General features: G+C 36.5%; 1 protein-coding gene across 1 annotated transcript in view; it reads right to left on the reverse strand.

The window, feature by feature from the left end:
* The window catches only part of LOC125242542 (protein artichoke), an 82,498-nt gene extending 65,622 nt beyond the window's left edge, over window positions 1-16,876 (reverse strand). Inside the window, exon 1 of the mRNA XM_048151295.1 lies at window positions 16,728-16,876. The gene's annotated coding sequence lies outside the window, so the exon portion shown is untranslated. The remainder of the gene's footprint in view (window positions 1-16,727) is intronic.
* Window positions 16,877-18,080: the final 1,204 nt, after the last annotated feature.

Below are 18,080 nucleotides of genomic sequence, written 5' to 3' on the forward strand. Positions count from 1 at the left end.
AAGTTCTATTCTCAAAGCTCAAATTATTCTTTACTAAGAAAGAAGAGCGCGTTCGTAGGCCTACATTTATCATGTTTAAAAAATAATAATTTTTTGTGTTTATTTTACTAAATTTATTACTAAATTATTTTACTAAATAAACACAAAAAATTATTATTTTTTAAACATGATAAATGTAAGTAATGTACAGTCGCTTTTCGGTGAAAGCATAAATTAAATATAACAAGATCATACCATCCCATACATTAAAATGCGACCGCCTACGAACGCGCTTACACTCCACCACACATAGATGGCGCCACAGAAAATGCCTTGTTGCCACCGATTATTTGTAGTTTGGCATTAAGTGTCAATTCCGAGGCCGTAAATCTATGTCAAAAGTGACACTTAACGCCATCTACAAGTATAATCAAAAGCTACAAGACATTTTTTTTGTGGTGGAGTGTAAGCGCGGTCTTAGGCGGTCGCATTTTAATGTATAGGATGGTATGATCTTGTTATATTTAATTTATGGTGAAAGAAAACATCGTGAGGAAACCGGACTAATCCCAATAAGGTTCAGTTACCCTTCGGGTTGGAAGGTCAGATGACAGTCGCTTTCGTAAAATACCAAATTTTAATTAGTTGTCAAAGATGACCCCAGGCTCCCATGACCCCAGGCTCCCATGAGCTGTGGCTGGCAAATTCCAGGATAACGCAATGATGATGAATGATGAGTGTAATGTACACGTTTTTTTTTTAAATAAATATTATAGGACATTCTTACACAGATTGACTGAGGCCCACGGTAAGCTCAAGAGTGCCTGTGCTGTGGGTACTCAGACAACGGAAAACATCCATGACTCAGAAACAAATATGTGTGCTCATGACACAAATAAATGCCCTTACCGGGATTCGAACCCGGGACCGCGGCGCAGCAGGCAGGGTCACTACTGACTGCGCCAGACCGGTCGTCACACTCACACACACACTTTTTCACATACACTTTTTCGAGAAAGGCTCATATATCATGACGTCTGTTACGAATCAAAACCAGGGGCGGCTCACTCCGCGATTCTATCACCGCGCTACAAGTACATCCTGGCGGCCGCGAGTTCGCGGCCTACTCAGGGGTGGCGCGCGATCTCACGGAATGAACGTTCGCACTTTCTATTGTTACTTTACGTCGTGAGGTTTTTGGAAGCGATGTCCACGTGTGGAATGCTAATAATAGACATATTGAACAAAATAAATACCATAGGACTTCTGAAATAAAACTATGGAAACGGATTAAATCGCGTATAATGAATTCAAAATACATCCCGACGTTTCGAACTCTTTACAGCGTTCGTGGTCAACGGGTGACTGAGGAAAAATTAAAATGTGCAAAAGCTACCCACTTACAAGAAATATTAACGAACCATGACCACAAATAATATAGATTTCTAAGGCAGGTTCACACACTTTTAATAAAGCCAGTTATACAATATTCAAAAAATTTTACCATTACTCTGTTAAAAAATAATTAACCAATTAATCTACACAAAATTGACAAAGAAACAAACTGCAAATGTCCAACACCATACAACACAAATGCCTCACAGCCTTCGTCGTGCTTGTTCCATTATCAGATGTACTACTGGATCCCAAGCCGGTGGTAAAGTAAAGCCATCCTCTCTATTAAAGTTTGGATATTTCTTGATCTCAATGGCCTCTCGCAACATTCTGGGTATATATCGCTTCTCCTTAGCGAGAACCAGAGGCTTGTCAAACTTTATAGCATGATTGACTTTATCCATGACATGTTCAGAGACTGCAGACCTTTGCCGACGGTGCTTGACATCCGCTATGTGTTCCTTCACCCGTGTGGAAATGCTTCGTTTCGTCTGTCCCACATATGACAGCCCGCACTCACAGTCTCAGTCAGTCGCAGTCAGGTCTGCAGTCTCTGAACATGTCATGGATAAAGTCAATCATGCTATAAAGTTTGACAAGCCTCTGGGTGGCTAGCCGAATGGCACAATCGCTCACGAAACGCTCACGAAACGAAGCGCTAGTAGATATCTATCTCTATCGCGCTTGCGTATTGGCGCGACAGAGCCAGCGGCGTATCGCTTTCGTTTGGCGTCGGAGAAATGCCATTCGGCTACGGGGCCTGGTTCTCGCTAAGGAGAAGCGATATATACCCAGAATGTTGCGAGAGGCCATTGAGATCAAGAAATATCCAAACCTTAATAGAGAGGATGGCTTTACTTTACCACCGGCTTGGGATCCAGTAGTACATCTGATAATGGAACAAGCACGACGAAGGCTGTGAGGCATTTGTGTTGTATAGTGTTGGACATTTGCAGTTTGTTTCTTTGTCAATTTTGTGTAGATTAATTGGTTAATTATTTTTTAACAGAGTAATGGTAAAATTTTTTGAATATTGTATAACTGGCTTTATTAAAAGTGTGTGAACCTGCCTTAGAAATCTATATTATTTGTGGTCATGGTTCGTTAATATTTCTTGTAAGTGGGTAGCTTTTGCACATTTTAATTTTTCCTCAGTCACCCGTTGACCACGAACGCTGTAAAGAGTTCGAAACGTCGGGATGTATTTTGAATTCATTATACGCGATTTAATCCGTTTCCATAGTTTTATTTCATGAGTAACTATCGCGGTAACCGAAGACCATAGGACTTTCTTACACAGATCTACTACTGATTAAGCCCCACGGAAAAGTTCAATAAGGCTTGTGATGTTGTAACTTGAACAAAAATATATAAATACAACATATATACCTAGAAAGTACCCAAGACTTGAATGTAATAGTATAACATTTTATGTGAGTATTAATTCGTTTGAATCCATTGGTAACCCTATCGCCGGGCGCCGCACACGTGCGGCTCGTTTCTTTGTAAGAGTTTTGTAGGTATTTAAAAAGGCGGCATTTCGTGAACATCAAAGCAGTGGGCCTTCTGTACTTGTACTATTATATATTCTGTGTCAAAACTCATGTTTCACTATTTGCGGATACGGACATGACGGGCGGCCCTCGGGCTGTCATTTGGCACGTGCCATGCTCAGGATCACGTTCTCTTGCACGGTTAACAACCCACACTTTTAACATCTAGGCAATAGAGTTGAATGTACATTTGTACAATGTCGAGTGTAGCGTCTGGCTATCGGCGTCTTGGGAAATAGAGGGCACGTTTTATACTTCATTGCTTTAAGAGACATATTTGGAGATTAGATGTAATGTAAGTCCTTGTTTTAATTTTATTTGTAAGAAAGAAAGTTCTTTGTGAATCAATGGTTTCACTTTAATAAAATTTCGGTGAATCCTGGAAAAATAGAAATACTAACTAACTAGACGTCTTTTGTTCGACATGATACAAACTATCTCTGACTGACCATGACAAATCCGTTGCAAAATATTTGGTTTAGAAATAATTAGATACCTACTTGGCAATAAAAGACATAGGTTATTTTTTTGTAAAGAAATTCAATTACATACTTGATTAAGTTTTTACATAACCTAATCACAAAATTAAAATTTTGAAAAAACCCCCGAAAGCGACATAGTAGACCGATTTTCATGAAGCATGGCTAAAAACACTCCCGACTTACTCAGCTTTCGAACAAAAAAAAACTAAATCTAAATCGGTTCATCCGTTCGGGAGCTACGATGCCACAGACAGACACACACAGAGACAGACAAACAGACAAACAGACAGACAGACACACACACAGACAGACACGTCAAACTTATAACACCCCGTCGTTTTTGCGTCGGGGGTTAAAAATAATGTCCAACATAGGTATGTAGTAACACCTACATACCTATGTTGGACATCATTTTTAACCCAGTCTTAGCCAGTCCCAATCAGCCAGTCTTCTCCGAATTATTGAAAAAAAAGTCGAATAATTCGAAGGTAAATTAATTAATTAAAATCGTGCAAATAATGAATTTTGAACTCCCAACGACGAATTACCTACCTACTAGGTAACTGATAAATAAAATAATACCCACACAACAAAAATGAACAATGTTTTTTTCCTTAAATTAATAAATATCTCGTTAAATATTTCTCCGAAAACCGTTTTGGAGAAATGGTAACATGATATAACGATGAAAACTTATTTAAAATTGCAAACGGGACTTAATCGCGTATTACTATGTTTGTTATGTTATGTCTAGAACACCAACCTCCGAGGTTTCAAGGACGACGACGTTTGCAATTATAAATATCGTCACTACTTTTAAAAAAACTTGTATCTTCGTCTGTCAATGTAAAGAAAATTGTAGTAAGTATGTATGGAATGCATATAGACTTACTGCGTTTTAACTTTGAGGAACAGCGTGAGATACGAGATTTTTTAAAAGTAGTGACGATATGTGTAAAAGTCGTGAAAGTTTACATCGATGTAAACTTAGTTAATTAAGTATATACTTCATCGCCAGTATACATTGTGATAGTGTTTAAAACGCCCTACTGTGTCGCTAACCATAGAGACAAGATTTGCTTGTATCTGTATATGAATCCCTTTCTTCCCGTGGGTGTCGTAGAAGGCGACTATGGGATATGGGTTGAATTGTGGCGTAGGCGAGAGGCTGGCAACCTGTCACTGCAATGTCACAGTTTCGATTTCTTTCAACCCCTTATTTGCCAAGAGTGGCACTGCAGCTTTAGTAGTTTCATGTGTTCTGCCTACCCCTTTATGGGATACAGGCGTGATTGTATGTATGTTGTATGTATGTATGTATATGAATAAACTGACACAGCGGCTTATATTTAGCAATCGACAAAGTGGGACGATTTACTAAACTCGCTCACATTTATGTAGTTATTTAAGTACCTACCCTAAAAAAAAAGCGCTGGTAGCCTAGCGGTAAATACGTCGTGTGACTTTCGTTCCGCAGGTCGCGGGTTCGAACCCCGGCTCGCACCAATGAGTTTTTCGGAATTTATGTGCGAAATGTCATTTGATATTTGCCAGTCGCTTTTCGGTGAAGGAAAACATCGTGAGGAAACCGGACTAATTTCAATAAGGTGTAGTTTACCCTTCGGATTGGAAGGTCAGATGGCAATCGCTTTCGTAAACTAGTGCCTGTGCCAAATCTTGGGATTAGTTGTCAAAGCGGACCCCAGGCTCCCATGAGCCGTGGCAAAAATGCCGGGATAACGCAAGGAGGATGATGATGATGATTTAAGTACCTACCCTGTCAAGAAAGGTATTTTTAAGGTTAAAACGGTATTTATTTAGTCAAATGCAATAATTTACTACATAGCTGAATAAGGTCATACGGAACATACGGTCATAAGGAATAAGTGTGAGACTAACCCAACCCTGAACTCAATACAAAATATCAAGGCCAGGCAGCTAAAATGTATGACTCAGCCACTTTACTTGACGATTCTGATGTCAGCCCAATAGTAAAAGTTGCTCTGTTTCGTTTCGGCTGTAAGTAGGTATAAAAGTATGTATGTTTATATTCACCCCATCATTTATTGCCAGACGTAATTTGTAATAACATAAGGTTCATTATTCCGAAAACGTCACACTAATGACACCCAAACGTCCGACTATTCTTGCGGAGTTTTTGCCATAAAAAAGAGGAAACGTTTTAAATCATTCACTTTTAGTTTCATTACATATTAGGCAGTTGCATCCATCATGATCACGGAAAACGGGGACGCTGTTCAATTTTAATACACAATTTTATTTTTCGTGACGTTCGCACCATCGAGTAATTCTATACCGTCAATCACTCGTGGTAGAGGGTCCCGTGTCAAAATGAAAATCCTGTATACCTACTTGCACAGTGCTCCGACACTCGACACTGCTCGTACACTCGCGGCTACTGACGAATGACGGCCATTTGTCCGCGCAACTGTACACCGCTGCGGGGTTGAAATCTGCCTTTCAATTAAAAGGTATGGCGGAAATAAGTATGACTATTTTCACATTGGCCACGCTGAATGTTACTGGCAATCAAGTAACATATATACATATTTAACACCTTATATATTCTATATTCTAACAAACACGTGCAGTCATACATAAAACAGTCAACTACAAAAATCCTCTTTCTAACTTTAAGGCATTGTTATAAGGTGAAATTGTCCCCTTAAAAAGTGGATACTATTCTCTGCAGTCGACTGTACCTCTCAAGAAATCCGAAAGAGGTCGGAATCCGAAAATGAGTCTCATCCTGATGGTCAACGAAGCAATCAGACCGAGAAGAACTCGTGATGACTGGCAACTATTTGTTACGAAACTGGCAGTTACATTCGTCAGGGATAGCGATGTGCCGTTCCAGAAATTTTGCCGAGAAATCTATAGGAAACGTTCTCGGACACTTCCAGAAACGTTCCTTGGGATCTGAGACCTTTTATAGCAAAATCGGCGAAATACAAATAACAAACTTCAACGCTTTGTAATTTTCATGGTAATATTAAATAAAAATATAATGATTTATAGACTAGCAGTAAAATCTTATAAAATTCTCCAAACATGTCACTGGAAGCAAAGAAAAAAAATCTAATTAAAAAAATAACGTAACAAAGTGCGGTGTACGACAGTGTACTGATGTTTGCTAGTCAGAGAGAGCGTTCTCGAGAAAGTTGGAAATTTCTTAGGATAGAATTTCTAAACTGGTATGTGTAAATGTGTATACCCAATTTCAAAATTGTACTTTGTATGCCAAGCATAGCGCTCTGATAGAATTTTGTACCAACATTGTTACTTTACAAACACATAAATCGTTTAAATCGTTTAGAACTGATTTAGGCCTGATTTAGACGGCGTGCGAACTCGCATGCGATTTTAGTTACATTGCGGGCTGTTGAGGGTACATACAATTTTGCACAGCCAACAAATACCGCGATGTAATAAAACTCGTATGCGAGTTCTCGTACCGTCTAAATGGGCCCTTAGACGGCGGCATGCGAACTCGCATGCGATTTTAGTTACATTGCGGGCTGTTATGATTATATAAAATTTTGCACACCCATCAAATACCGCAATATAATAAAACTCGTATGCGAGTTCTCGTACCATCTAAATGGGCCCTTAGAAACGAGAAGTTTCATTGGCACATCACTAATCAGAGACCTGCCAATTCAAAGGGGGGAGGCCAATGAACTATAAGTAAATACCTCAGAAAATACTTAATAGGTTTTCGACTGATAATTTAAGCAATAGGCTACTTTCCTCCTAGTCAAATTAGCTTTTTTTAAGAACTGTCGTAATGTGCAATTAATGTGAAATCGAATTGAGTGATGTCACGGTCGACTGATTTACTTTATATCTTTCTATCTGACTTATAAAATATAAATTGGAGTTAAAAATAATTTCTGTCCCTTTTTTTCTTATATAATTTATCTAATGCTTTATTTCGTCCATGTTATAAAATATTTTAAGTACAGTCAAGTTCCCTATTATAAAATAAATAATTTGAAGTGCTTCGCTTTAATTCTCGAACTTTCTCAATTTATTAATTTTAACACCGTTCAATTGCCTTGGGCTTAAGTTTCAAGGATTATTAAAGCTCTCTCTAATTATTATAAAACTGATATCAAGCTACTTCACAGAATTCCGATCGCACTAATAAATTTCAGTAGAAAACAATATTAAAATAAAATTTTATAATATGGATATAAAAGTAAAATACAAAAACACATACAAAACAATATAAAAAAACATACAAACACATTATAAAAAACCTAACCTAGGGTGCCGCCAGCAGCGGGGCAGGGCCCAAGCTGCCGGTGGTTAGGGCTGCAGAGAGAGGAACCGTCGGACTATCCGCGCCGTGTCCAAGATCACCGCCTTCTGCATCTGGCCCTTGATCCAGCCACCTAGCGAGAGTCTCTTAAGATGTTGGTCGAGACTTTCCGCTATGAGACCGTTCGCTGAAAATTATTATTATTATGTCTTACCATATCTCGGGACCATGGGGTCCCGGACTTTTGGGAGGCATGTGTGGGGCCGAAGCCAACAGCACAGAGGCCCTTTTAGACACTTTAATCTAAAGGCAAGGGATACACCTGGCGGATACCATCCCCGTATTATTAGGAGCCTGTTATGTCTCACTGCTGGGCAAAGGCCTCCCCCCTCTTTTTCCAATAAATAAAATAAAAAATAAATATTGGGGACACCTTACACCGGTCAACTTAGCTCCAAACTAAGCAAAGCTTGTACTATGGGTGCTAAACGACGATATACTAACTTAATTAGATAAATACATAGATACATACTATACAAATATCTGTGCTCATACAAATAAATTACCGGTTTTCGAACCCAGGACCGCGGCTTAGCAGCAGGGTATATAGCCAGACCGGTCGTCTAATATTACATCTTTAGTGGTCATAATTTTATTATAAAAGATTTGTATACTACAGATATAGTGCGAAATGTTTTTCCTTCGTACATATTCTTCGGGAAACGTACGAACGTGATTCTAGTTCAATCAATATCAGGTTCCGCAAATTAAATACGAGTTATAGTTATTTGTTATACAAGGGGTCAAAGTTGTATTTTAACGCCGAGTGTGGAACTGAAAAACGAGCTAGTGAAAGGATTCTGTAGTTGAACCACGAGCGAAGCGAGTGGTTCGAGAATAGAATCCTGAACTTGCGAGTTTTTTTAACACACGAGAAGTAAAATACATTTGCACCCGAGTGTAACACAAAACTTTTCCCCTCACTATAGCGAGGAAACTACAACGCAAAAAATGCGTTTATCACTGCTTCCAGTAGTTCCACAGGTGGTAAATCATCTTTATTACTAGATTCACCTTCTTTTATCAATTTTAAAGCAGTTAATTTGACTTCATTCAAGGTCAAATTACTTTACCCACTAGTGGATAAAATGCGTTTTTACCCGCTGGTATTAAAGGACAAAACACGTGTTTCCGAGCTAGTGAGGGGAAAAAATTGTTTCACACTACATCCGTAATAAATTTAGAATAGGGATGACGACTACATAAAAAAATGGCATTCTGTTTAGTCCGTCACGTCAGTTAGATTGTCCAAAAATACTGAACACATATTTTTCGCTTTTTCTAATTAATGAAAAATACAAAGATATTACAGCATCAAAGTTCCGGAATGGGGGCTTGAGACGTCACTTTTAAGTAAAAATTGTACATAGGCGTGACGCCACGTGAAACTTCAACGCATTTTTCGTTTACGAGAAAAAAGAAAATATACGTGTTTAAAATTCTTTGATAATCTAACTGACGGACTAATTAGTTTTTTTTAGTCGTCTCGCCTATTGTCGCCCGGTACGAAGTCGATGATTATTTATTACTCAACTGGTAGAGATGTTTTTGTCTTTTAGACGGGACTGAAAAGGCTCAGTAATTATTTGTTCCTCTTTTCCAAACAAAATATTTTGTTTTATTACTGATCATTAAAAATTTGCTTACAACAAAAAATACACAAAAGCCAACTCATTTCTCCGCAAAATAAGGTAAATTAACTAATTAAAAGTTTCTGTCGGAATAAAAATATCAGCGCAAATAATTAATTTTGTTTTCCAATCGTTAATTGAAACAAAAGCAGTGTTGTTAAAGTATGTAATTTGTAGTCACTATTTACAATTACTATTTATTAATTTCGAAACAAGCTAATTAAATTTTTGTATATTTCATAAAAATTCATAACCCATTGGGAAATGTTGACATTTGGCGCGACTAGTATTAAATGGTACAGTAATCAATTTACATGAAAAATAAAAATTTCAACATAATGTCATAATGCTCACGGCAGTGCTATGATATAATTGTGTATTATAGTTACATGATATAATTATAGTTATCTTAAGCAGAAGAAGACTAACTTGGTGAATTTATTTTGACTGTTGTAAGGGAAACGTGAAAAAACTAAAAAATCGGTTTCAGATATCCCGACCGCGACATAGTAGGTTTAAACACGTCTATTTATTAATTTGAAACAAGCTTTTATGTATTCATGGCTAAGAAACTCCCGACTAACCGACCGCGACATAGTAGGTTGATTTTCATGTATCATGGCTAAGAACACTCCCGACTAACTCAGCTTTCAGACAAAAAAAAAACTAAATCTAAATCGGTTCATCCGTTCGGGAGCTACGATGCCACAGACAGACACACACACAGACAGACAAATAGACAGACAGATAGACAAACAGACAGACAGACAGACAAACAGACACGTCAAACTTATAACACCCCTTCGTTTTTGCGTCGGGGGTTAAAAATGAAGTGCAAAGAGACGAGATATCAAAATTCTTTACAAAAATCTATTGTATTTACTTATTCGTGGGGTTAGCATAAAAATGTTGCCACTTTTTAATGTCTACTCTTAGTTGCCAGACTGTACCTATGCCTATACCACTCAAATACATATGTGAAGACTCCTTCTCAACAGATTATTATTATTTATTAAAGTTTGCCAACAGGTGTAATACCAAAACATATGAACTTAAATAATGGCACAAAAAACATGACGTAGTATTCACCCCATTACAGGCAAACACAGCTTGCTAAATATTACGCGCTTACATTTTGTAGGTGTACTAGGGTGGTTCACGAATGTATGGAGAAAAAAAAAAGGTTTTTTATTTTCGCTCCACAGGTTTTTTCTTGTTTCATTATGATCAAAAATTGATATCTACCAAAAATTAGCTTCTTATTGGCTCATTTAGAGGTTGCGATAATTTGCAAGTAGGAGCCCATTAGTATGGAAGTCGAAAATTTTCAAATTGTAATATCAACAAATATGTCCGGCGCAATGCAAGCAAAACTCATTTTGGAATTCGTATTCCGGTGTCTGTTCGTACTAAGTCACATTTGGTGTTTTTAGACATCAAAATGCTAAAAAATGCACAAAAATTGGCTAAAAACTGTTTATTGTTGACTTTTAAGGCTAGAGGTTCAACCTAAGTCCATCAACATCGCACAAAAAATAAAGTCCAATAATATGTTATCATCGAAGATAAAATGCCTATTTTCTATATGGTCTAGATTTTTTACTATTGTGTACCAAAATGTTGAAATTTTATATGAAAACTGAAAAATCATCAAATCATAGCGACCTAAACACTACTTTATCTCGCTGAAATTTTGTATACTGACATTTGGGATCAATTCGAGTAAAAATAGCCCTGGGGAAGAAGAAAAAATTAAATACATATTTTTTGAACCACCCTAGTAGGTACCCTATATTACAATTATAAAAATATATAGCCAAAACACCATAATAAAAGTACAATTAAACAACGACATGCAGATCATGCATATACGAGTAACCAAAGCAAATTTAATAAAATTTAAACAGATGTGAATATAACAATCCCAGAACAAAGATAACAAGTCTCAAGTACATGTCTCATGTACAGTCAACCAATTGGAACCCTAGGGCACTCTACAACCATGTCAAGATGACAAGCAGTAAGAGATTTCTTACAATCTGATTTATAGCGTAACTATGACATAGTTCTACAGTGGCCAAGTGTTCCAATTGGTTGACTGTACACCGAGTATGGCCCCTAACATCAGCAAAAAATATATTTGTAATCTTGAAACATTCATACAATTTTCATAAAATGTTGATTTTTTGGAGAAATTAAGCGATACCAATGGTACCATGGTACCAATTGAAGATTAGCTATATTTGTCTCTTTCAGTGCATGGCTTATTCCATGATAGAATCATCATCATCATCATCATCATTGGCCACGACATCTATTGCAGATGATTGTAGCAGCGTCCAGTAAATCATGTGTTGTGGGGAAGTAGATAGCAACGTCTTCGGTGGCTAAAGAGACCTATACCAGAGCGGCATCTTCTGCCACAGCGATCGCAGACATGATCAGAGTTCAGGGGAGGAGGTCTGGCAGCGCGTAGTTTTTCTGCCTGAGGCTTTCTAACCAATCCTCGTCATGTTTGTCTACCCCCGCTTTAAGATCACGGCGCCACTCTGGTCTCATCTCGAATTCCCAAATGTGAGGTTCAATATTAAAGCAGATCAGGTCCCTCTTACAGCAATCCTTATATCTAAGCATAGGGCGCCCAACCGGCCTCTTGGCATTTGCAACTTGACTCAGCATGACTTGACGCGGGAGTCTGGTATGATCCATTCTATGCACATGACCAAGCCAAGTGAGCCTTCTTTGCTTTAACATTGCCATTATAGAAGAACAATTTGTTTTAGCTAGCACAGTTTGATCACTTTTATGGTCTCTCCACGTCACTCCCAGTATGGATCTAAGACAACGCATATGGAAGGCATTTAGTTTTCGTTCTTGCTTTGCATAGGTTATTAGGGTCTCTGACGCGTACAGAAGAACACTCATGATAGAATACTGGATAACATATTAAGGTTATTTAAATCCTGCTCCTGCTTCTATATTTTTTCTATGTCTGTGTATGACCAAATTCGCAATTCATTCCGTTTTAACGTTCAAGTCTGCTAAAAATCGGAATAAAAGTTATTTTGAAAAGTCGCTCAACAAATAATGACCAAGGTGATGATGAGTTTAATTATTTGCTAGTGCTACAACCGGTATACATATATTTTTATATATATAACTCCAAGTACCGTTTTATTAATTTCATTTTCTCTCAAACATTTTCATAATTACCGTCTTTGAGAACCTTTTCTTAGGTACCAATAATAAGAAGGTGTTTTTTTTAAATATTGTGCCAATGTGGGTTACGAATTTTAGCACCCCCTTTGGGTGACGTAGAAGTCGACTATGGATTATGGGTTAAATTGTGGCGTAGGCGAGAGGCTGACACCCTGTCACAATGTCACAATTTCGTTTTCTTTCAACCCCTTTTTGCCAAGAGTGGCACTGAAACTTGAGTGGTTCATGTGTTCTGCTTACTGCTTTATGGGATACAGTTGTGATTGTTTTTTTTTTTTAACAAATAAGTACATTATATTATTCACATTTATATAGCAATATACATATGTATGTATGTATACAATAATTTAATAATCTTGTTAAGGCCGTGTTGCACGTTTTTGCATCCGTGGCACACAAATGGTCTAGCCGGAAGATCAGCGCTGACCCTGTGGTTAAAATTACGCTGAGGCGAGACCATTTCGTGGTAAACTATGGTATGGTGGTATTTGTTTTTTTTTCGTTAACTTTTGAATGTGCTTTTATTGTTTATATGTGTTGTATCTTGTTTATCACGAATAAATGATTTGTATTGTATTGTATTGTACATATATTCCTTGATTTTAGGTTGAAGTTTTCTCCACAGTAAATTAAAGTGGTTAACCACTAGATTCAGATGGAATAAAACTAGATAGCTAGTGAAACTAGATAGTTCACTATTTTACATTCTAAACTAGAGATAGTTAGTCGCACTGGCAATTTAGATAGCAAAGACGGGGCTGTGTAAGCCTGCAACTGACTAGACCATTTCGTTCTTTGTTTAACGGGTCGCAAAAATGGAAAAGGTAAGATTTTTTTACCCCATTTTCTTGTTCCAGTATTGTGCCATTCTGTACGAAGTCTCAGGAATATTTTGATAAGTGAAAGAAAATTCAGAAATAAGCTACTTTCCTCTTAATCAAATCAGCTTCTTTTTAAGAACTGTCAAAACGATTTTGAATGACTTGCTTTTATATAATATGAAATAGAATTGAGTGACGTCACGGTCAACTGATTTACTTTATATATTTCTATCTGATTTATAAAATATAAATATAAGTTTAAAATAACTTCTGTTCCTGTTTTTGTTATAATTAGCTGATGCTTTATTTTTTGCATGGTATAAAATATTTTATTTTAAGTACAGTCAAGTTGTCTATTATCTAAGTATTGGAATTAAGCGGTTTCACGATACAGTCAGCATCAATAGCAGCGGATGAAGCAACGCACCAAAAGTAACTAAACTTTTATAAATATCGATTAATCTGTAAAATTCGCAGTCAGATATGACAAAGTTAAATTATTTTATCTATGTAGGTACATATAGTTCACACATCTCGTTTTATTTAGCGGTTATTAAATTATTTTAATGCTACTTGTGATGATGACTGTACCTAATACATACATTTTAGTAAGAATTTTAGTTATCATTGCATTGAAACCAAGCAATTTTAGATAGTTAAAAATCCGTCAATGTTAAAATCCCATTTTATCCGACCTTTATATTTTAAACACGTATTATGGGAAGGACGAAAACAATCACAAGGCAAGCTGAGGCAAGGTGATAAAACCTGCACACGTCAAGTCGAAGCTGACAAGTTAAGCCCTGCCCGAAAACTCCCCACTCAGAGTTCGATTCCCTTTTAATATTGACATTTTCCTGAAAATGTGAATCTGGAATACCGTAGCATAGACCATATATAATACCGGGACAGAGAAAGCCCGTACAAAAAAGCGTACCCCTGAAATCTATGGGCCTTTTAGGCTTAAAACTAGATGGTGCTGTTTTGCAGCCTGGAAGTGGCCAAAATCATATTTTCCCCAAATATTTTTGCGTGTTTTTTTTTAATTAAATTTGTAGACATCAACAGTGTAATGATAGTATTTAATAGGTGGCTCTAAAAATGGAGATACGATTCTTAGTATGAGAATTGTAAATCCTATCAGGGGCGGCTCACTCCGCGATTCTATCGCCGCGCTACAAGTACATGCTGGCGGCCGCGAGTTCGCGGCCTAATCAGGGGTGGCGCGCGTTCTCACGGAACGCACGTTCGCACTTTCTATTGTTACTTTACGTCGCGAGTTTTTTTTTAGATTCATATGTGATGTCCGCGTGTGAATGGCAAATAATGTTTAGTTAAATAGACATCATGAATAGAATAGGACAATCTTACACAGATCTACTATTGATTAATACGGAAAAGTTCAACTAGGCTTGTGATGTTGGGACTTAAACAAAAATATATAAATACTGTATATAGAGGTATATATGTATACATACCTAGAAAGTACCTAAGACTTGAATATAATAGTATAACATTTTATATGAGTATTAATTCGTTTTAATCCATAGGCAACCCTATCGTCCGACGCTGCGCACGTGCGGCTCGTTTCTTTGTTAGAATTTTGTAGGTATTTAAAAGGCGGCATTTTGTGAACATCAAAGCAGTGGGCCTTCTGTACTTGTACTATTATATATTCTGTGATCCTATATAAATTATCCTTATTAGTAAGAATAGCAATTTTCATTAATTTCAACTGCACAAATAGCAAAAACGGAAAAACACTATAGAAAATGTGGCACTGAAACTTAAACAGTTTCAGGTGTTTTGCCTACCTCTTATGGGAATGCAGTGATTGAGTTTGAGTTTTTGTATATCGACCACAATATGGGCTCATGATGATTGGAATCGATTCATTAAGTGACCACGCTTATTAGCAAAAAGATCTAAGTACCTGCTCCATAAGTTTTCGTTCTTTCTTTTAATTAATTAACTGAAGCGAAGTGAACTAACAATTTGAAAATTGCTAAGTTTAAGTACATTTTAAGATTAGAAGTTTTTTTTTTCAAGTTGAATTTAGTTTTATTTTTATTTTTAAATAGATATTTAAAATCATCTAAGCAATTTTCTTATTTTTACAAACAGTAAATATACTTAAAAATGTACGCGAAAACTTATCTTACATATTTATTATAAGGTATTTATTTTTTTTGGTACTATCAGCTGCAAAAGTGCATGGACAAATTATAAATGAATTCATTGATAAATTCGCCATCCACTTTTGCAGCTGATAGTACCTACCCATTTTTTTTTATTGCTAAACTTACTTCTCTGTCTAGGAATATGCAAAACTTCAGCTTCTTTATATATCGGAGAATAGGTCAAATTTCGCCTCCAATATTAGACCTATACTTTCCCTACACGACTAACAGGATAAGCTAATTATAGTTTCTTTCCACAGTTTTATTAGTCTTATAAGGAATTTTAATGAATAATAAAATGAAATATAAGATATTGACACCTACAAAAACAAGCATGTAGTCTGGAACGTTAAATTAACAAGAGTGGCAATAGTCGATTGATTGTTAAAAGATGAAAATCCTTATTCTCGCTAAGGCCGTTTCTTCGGAATCCTTGTTTAGTACAGGATCACTGCTCCGTCCTCACATTCGAAGGCCCTGATAAGTCTCCGGGTCTCAATTTTATAAGTCTAGTATAAATAATCAGATGATTATTTAAAGCTGGTATAATATATCCTTTTTTAAGCTCCAAATGATCTCCAAACCAGTTTTATCTGCCCATCGGTCTAAACAGTAACACACTGACAAGCTTCCTTTCGCGTTTATAATATTAGGAATCTAACTTTTGGTTATTTATAACTTTCCTATTTCGATCCGGTGTCTGAACTACGATGTTCCACAGTTAATATCAATATTTAGTAAGTATACTAATGCTTAACAGAAAAGAAAATATCCTTTGTAACTTTTAATTGACTTAAACCAAAAACGAAAGTAACTTTTAATACGAGTAGTTATTCTTGAAGATGTAGTTTAGTAAAGATTTACGTAGAAAAATTCTAAAAACACAAAGATATTTTTCTTTGAAATTTATAACCTAAGTTTTTGTGGTAATATTATGTAAAGTTAGTAACTCGTAAGAGTTCTTGTTGAATATGCAGTTCTCGTAAAAATAACAATAGAAGAACTCTAAATACACCTTTGAGATATTTTTCTTTCAAATTTGTAATCTTAAGTTTTGGTGGCAATATTATCGGATCTATTAGAATTCTAATATTTAAAAGAAACTAATATAATTAAACTTACCAATCGCACACTCATATAGCACTTATGTTATCATTTCCACAGTCAAACCGGCACTGTCAAGTATCCAATCCGTGTAAGCGGGAACGTTCAAACACTGACCGATCGCTCGAGCAAGTTCAGAGTATTCGAACCCGGGAGCGACCGCCGCATCCAGCCTCCCGAATCACACTGGAGCTCTCAACTCAACGGAGTCTGCGTAGAACATCCCTACACGCTATATGAGAATAAACGCTAATAAATTACGTACATCGTACACGCGTAACGCGAACAGTGCTGTTCCTGATTAGTTTGAAGTTCCCGCGAAGATTGTGTGTGCGATTTCAGCGGAATTAGCTCGTTTGATCGTTGCGCTCACGATGTTGCTCAGTTATGGCGGTGACGTCATTAACTATGCCGTTTTTTTGCAGCAGTTTAAAAGTACGGAGTTTTCAGTTGATAATTATTATATTGATTTAGAGTACTAGCGAACAAAACGCAACTATAATTTTATTGTCAAAGTAACTTGAAAAAGCGATAGAGAGGCGTAAAACATTTGTCATCACCGACTGTTTAGAAAATCCTACAAATATTGTTATGATGAATGAAGAGCTAGTTATTCTCTGTCTGCAGCAGTTTCTAGTAAAAAAAAACACAGTTACTGTTCGTAATTAAACAAAAAATAATTATTAGTTGAATTTTTACTCCAGAATCGTCCATAAAACAGTCGTTATAATTTCGTACATAATCGAATAACAAATAGTATGTACGTTTTTAATTTTCTGATATTAATACTTATGCGTAATTGAAGCGACACGATTTTATAGTACAACGTCAACAAAGGAATAAAACCATGTAAAAATATTCAGCCTGCGATAAAATTATGTCACACAATGCAATCAATTCCGCTTTGTCTATGATAATAATTAAAATATTCCCAAATATATATAATCCAATTTTCGGTTCCAAAATCACGAACACCTATAATGAACATCGTAATATGAACCCTCTTCAATGAATTTATTTCAAAAGATATGCAACAAATTACAAACATAATTGTTCCGGGTTCATTCCTAAATCGTTTTGTATGGACATTCATAACGTATGAAATCACGGAGATAAATAGCGGCCATTGAAATTTGCCATTTCGTTAATTTAAAACCTTTGACAAAGGGTTCGCGGCCCGATGCGGCCTTTTGATACACTTGGGGTACATGTTTTGTTTCATCTCTTGTGTTTTCCGTGTGCAAAATTGTATTTGCGGTTAGCGTGGGCGACTTTCAATGTGGAAGTCGTGGGTTCAAAGTCCAAACCACGACTCGTACTAATGAGGTCTACGAAACTTGCTGCTCAAAATATCATTGATATTTTCAAGCC

Source organism: Leguminivora glycinivorella, chromosome 3, assembly GCF_023078275.1.
Source record: "Leguminivora glycinivorella isolate SPB_JAAS2020 chromosome 3, LegGlyc_1.1, whole genome shotgun sequence".
NCBI classification, from domain to species: Eukaryota; Metazoa; Arthropoda; class Insecta; order Lepidoptera; family Tortricidae; genus Leguminivora; species Leguminivora glycinivorella.